Raw genomic sequence first — 5,432 nt, forward strand, 5'->3', positions numbered from 1 at the left:
CGCCTAAGACCATCCTGCATATCAGATATTTACATTACGATGCATAACAGTAGCAACATGACAGTTATGAAGTAGCAACGAAAATAATGTTATGGTTGGGTCACAACATGAGGAACTGTATTGAAAGGGCCAGAAGGTTGAGAACCACTGGCCTAAGGAAAGGGCTGAGGCAGCCAGCCCAGGCCTACCCAGCTGCTGCGGTCGGTCGGTCTGCGTGCAGTACGGATGCTATCCCTGCCCCTTCCCTGGGCGGAGACAGTTGTCTCTGGGGCAGAGCTGGGACTCCCCAACAGCATTTACTGCAGACCTCACTCCCTTTCCAGCCGAATTTCCCCGAACCCCTCAAAGGCAGGGTTCCAGGCGTCACACAGGAGGAGACCGAGGCTGCGTAGGACCCTGTAACAACCTGCTGCCGAAGGAGACAAGGGTTAGCCCCTCCCCTGGAGTGGGAGCGGGCAGCAGCCACACCACCCAGGCGTGGCATCCCCGCTGCTCCTGCATGTCCTGCTCTGCCACCATCCGTCACTCAGCACCCTGGGCTTCCTGCTCAGGCCAGGCAGCGAGGCTGGGCCACCCTCGGCTGTCTCGCTTGGCCCTCAGGACAGGATGGAAGGGGCCTGGGAGGGCTGGAGGGCACCGCACCGCACTCCGGTCCTGCTGTGGCTACCTCCTCCTCTGAGAAGCCACCTTTGCCTCCCGCGCTGGCCACACAGCGGGTACTGAACCACTCATGTGCCAGGGCAGCCCGAGTCTGCTCAGCACCGGCCTTGTTCCATCACCCTCACCTGGCCGCGGGGGAGCGAGACTGAGGGGAGACCGCAGCCCCAGCCTGCGCCCTTCTCCATCTCCTCCCGACGTAGGTTGCTGGGGACAGGGACCTTCCACGGTCACCCAGTGGCGCGGGAGTGGGCAAGGGTGCTGTAGGGACCCCAACATCAAGCCCAGCAGCCGGGTGGCGGCGCCGTGGCCTCCCCAGGAAGACCCCGGGTGCCCATTTCCCGACCCTATGCCGTCCCCTGTGCACCTGCTCCGTGCTGGCTGAGCCACAGTCAGGAGGTGAAAGCGCTGAGCAGTCAGGACCTGCCCCACGTCTCCGAGCCTCAGTTTCTTCCTCTACAATTTTGGGCAGCTGACCTCTGGGGGTGGCTGGAGGACCCAGAGTTCACTGGGGAACAGTGGTTCTTTTTACAATCAGACCTCAGCCCAGGAACCACCTCCAGCAGGAAGCCTTCCCTGTCAGGGTGGGCTCTCCCTCCCCTCCCCCCCTCCCCCTCTCTCCCCTCCCCTGGCCTCTTTGGCCATCACTGTTTGTGGCTGCCCCCAAGGGAGGGAGGCAGGCAAGTCCATGCAGGCGGCTGGGTCCCCAGGCGGGCCAGGTCCCTCCCTGAGCTCACTGCTCCTGCTCACAGTGAGGCTGTGCAGCTCCAAGCGCGTCCCTCCTCCTGGGTGCTCTCCTTCCTCCTCTCTCCACCCACACGCTCAGACCCTGCCTCCAGCTGGCTGCGGAGGCCCCTCCATCCCTTTCCGTCTGTGCCAAGTAGTCAGGGCACACTCAGGGCCACATGGGCAGGTTATTTATAGAGCTCTCATCTTTCCCAGGGTGGCCCAGGAAAGAGTGCCGGCCTTCCAGCAGACAGCCTAGGTTAGGATCCCAGTGTCACCAGGTCTTGCAAGTCCCTTCCCCTCTGGGCCTTCTTTTCCCTGCCTGTCCCGGGAGGGGATTGCTGACCCTCTGGGCATGAGGCTAAGGATGTGAGACCCTCGGGGTCCTCATCCCAGGGCTGGGCACACAGTAGGGACACAGCATCACTTCTTCCCTGCTACCCTAGTCCCAACTGGTGGCAATAAGTCCTGGCCTAGGCACCCAAGGGCTCAGCACAGAGTGGGTGCTGACCTCGGCCCCAGACCACATCCTAGTTCCCAAATCCTGAGTGGGAGTGGGGCTCGGCGGGTCCCACTGGCTGATCTCAGGAAAAACTGGAAGAAGGGCTGGCCCCAGAGCCCAGGGAGTCTGGCCTCACCCAGCCAGGCCAAGTGCTGAACAGCCAGCCCCACCAACACTCCCTCCCCCAAACCTCCCTGGGAGCCACCAGCTCCTTCTTGGAAACGGATGAGTGAACCATCAGACAACCTGAGGTCTGAGGAGAGCTTGAGTGCCAGACTCCACACCGGTGGCTGACTCAGACTAGAGCTGGTCCCCAATTCTGAATCTTAGCTCCCACTAAGTAGCTTGGGAAGGAGGGGGCTCCCCTGTCAGTGCTGCTTCGAGGATGCCTGCACCCAGGGCCTGGCACACAGCAGGGCCTCAGCAGGGAGTTTCCTCTGCTCCTACCCTCAGGGGTGGCCTTGAGTCTTCACCCCAACCCCCAGCACACAGGACACCCTCAGAGGCCTGCCCAGCACAGACAGGGCAGCAGGAGAGGGTGGGTTGTTAGACATGCAGTCCCATAAGTGCCCCACACCGGGCCCTAGCCGGTTTGGTTCAGTGGATAGAGCGTCGGCCTACAGACTGAAGGGGCCCAGGTTCAATTCCGTCAAGGGCACATGCCCAGGTTGGGGGTTCGATCTCTGGGTGTGATGTTTTTCTCTCTCTCTCCATTACTCTCTGAAATCAATAAAAAAATTTTTTTTAAAGTTCCCCACACCTGTGCCTGTTCCCAGAGGTGAGGGGGGACACCTGGCAAGTGGACCACAAGAATAAAGAAAGGCTCACACGGGGCTGGGAGGGCTTCCTGGGTGGGGGGGCTGGGGCTGTACCCTGAACGGCCAGGAGGGCTCTAGAAAAAGGAGACAAAAGCAAAGGCAGAGTAGAGCCAAGATCTGGTGGGTGAGATGAGGGGGAAGATGTAAAATTCAAAAGGGCCTTGGAAGGATGACTCGATGGCAGGACATGGTGTCTGGACTGTATTTTTAGGCAAAAAGTACGAGTTGCCGTAGGGTGGTCGCTCTGTCGGTGTGAGGACCTGCAAGTGGAGGTGGAGAGACTGATACAGAGTCTAAGCAAGGACAGCAGGCCCAGACGGGACTAGAAGGGGGAGCCCTGATTCTGTGCCGGTGTCCCGGGCCTGCCTCCTGTGGGTGCCCTGCCTGGAGGGTGAGAGCCACAATGTCAGGTTCTCGGGTAAGTCTCTGCACTTCTCTGAACCTCAGTCTCCCTGTGAAATGCGGCTGGGCCTATGAGCAGTGGCAGGGGGCTGCCTGCCCCTCAAAGTCTCCCCTCCTTGGCCAGACGCAGACTATCACACCAGCCCAGCTGGGGCCACCTAGCCTGGCCTCACTGTCATTCCTATCATCCCGGGAGGCCCAAATTCCCAGAAAGGTTTGGCTTGGTCAGGGAACATGGTGGGGTGGGACGGGGGGCCTCCATCAGGGCAAAGACCAGAAAAGGAGGTTAACCCTTGGTTAACCCTTCCCATCTTCCTGCTCCTGAGCCCTGAGCTATTTCCACCTCATTGCTGGGGATGGAAATAACTCAGGCTCGGCCCCAAGAGACTAAGATAGCTATTCTGATCAGCCCCAAGAAGCACAGCTCCAGCCATGCCAGAGAGGACAGAGGGACAGCCTGATCCCCAGCTCCAGCTCTCGGCCAGGCAGCAGCAATGATCAGAGCTAGCAGGGGCCTCTGGGAAAAACGAGGAGGCGGAGGCCCTGAGAGGGTGGGGCACAAGCTCAGTGTCACCCCAGCCTGCTCCTACCACAGCACGTGGATGGATTTGGGAAAGTGACCCTAGAGCAACTCTGAAGAAGGGGATAGGGCCTCGTAAGTGTCAAGGTCAATGGGGACTCTCAATTATCTTTGCCACCTGCAGCCTGGGCTGCGCTGCCGACTCCTGACACTCTTCAGAGCTATGTGGGTTGGTCCCCAGACCAGTTGCAGGCCGCAGAAGGCAGGAGACAGGCCTTTCTGGCGAGTGGGAGTTGTGGGGAGGCAGGAGGAAGAGGAAGAGCAGGAAGACCACATAACCCAACCACCCCCAAAGTTTCAGACGTGTGTAAACACACACCACAGTCGGAACTCACAGTGGCACACCCTGGCAAGGCCATGCTCGCCAGCCTGGGTTTAAGAGAAGAAAACCCAGCGAAGCCGTGAGCAGATACAGGCAGACCTCATTTTATTGAGCCTCCCTTTATTGTGCCTCACAGGTGTTGTGTGTATGTGTGTGTGTTTTGTTTTTGTTTTTTTACAAATTAAAGGCAAGACTCCACCAGCAAAAGCATTAGGACTCGTTTAATGAGATGCTGGCTTCATTACGGTGGCCTGGAAGCGACCCCCAATCTCTGAGGTGTGCCTGTATTGGGAAGGTGGTGGCCCTCCCCAGGCATGCACAGGCTTCAGGGGCAGAAGACCTGAATTCCAGTCCTGGCCCTGTGTGGTCTTGGGCAAGTCACTTCTCTGAGCCCGTTTCCTTCTCTGAAAAAGTCACCGCATCTCAGAACCACCGTGAGGATTGGACGAGAGCGCTCCATCAAGCGCTGCGCACAACCTGTCCTCCCGCGCGCGCCCCACCAGCAGGCAGCCAACATTTCCAGAGGCGATCGGCCGGACAGAGCTTCCAGACCCTCCAGCAGGCGCCCCTCGCCCCCCGGGGCTGGGAGCCGGATTCCCATTCCACCTGCGCGGGCCTGGCAGACCCTCATGGGGGTGGGGGCCCTGCTCCAGCTCCCCAGGGCTCACGGGCAACAAGTCCACGCCCGCTCCTCGTGCAGGACACGGAGAAAGGAGGCCTGGGCCAGGGGAGGCACCGTCTGTGGGTCAGGATTTCAGGCGGAGCCTCCAACTCCGTCACCAGCGTCTGCCCGGGTATAGTCCCTGGCCCCCGTGCCCCCAACCCCCACTGCAGTCTTTCTGCCTGAAGGGAGGAAGGGGGAACCGAGGCGGGTGACCCAGAAACAACAGAGGATCCCAAAGTGATGATTCACAGCTCAGCACCTCCGTGCGCAGACCAGACGGGGAGACTGAGGCCCGGGGGAGCGGGGTCTGAGAGCGAGACGGGGCCGGAGCCCAGGGGGAATTCAGGGGCCCAGGGGGGCCGCGCCGGCAGGCCTTCGGGACGCGCAGGGAGGTGGAGCCTGAGGCGGTGTCCCCCCACCGGACGCGGCCCAGCCTGGGCCCCCTCTCCCGCGCCAGGGCGAACCACTAAGGGTCCACCCACCTCCCTGAACTGCGCTCCCTAGGGGCGCCCCCTTGAGGACAGTCCAGGAGAGACCCTGTGGCCTGGCACCCCTCCTCCCTCCCCCCCAAGGCCGGCAGGTTTTGAGGTCCCGCCTCTTTCCGCCTCTCGGTGCCCCGAGGCGGAGACCCGCACGGACCCTACTTGACCCACCAGCCCGTTGGCTCCAGCGATTGCAGGGCTGCGTCTCGCAGGCACTTGGGGCTCCGGCCCCCCTAGTTCACACTCACGTTAGCGAGCGGCCCTGCCCGCCCGTCACCC

The sequence above is a fragment of the Myotis brandtii genome, unplaced genomic scaffold, assembly GCF_000412655.1.
Source record: "Myotis brandtii unplaced genomic scaffold, ASM41265v1 scaffold244, whole genome shotgun sequence".
In the NCBI taxonomy this organism is placed as follows: Eukaryota; Metazoa; Chordata; class Mammalia; order Chiroptera; family Vespertilionidae; genus Myotis; species Myotis brandtii.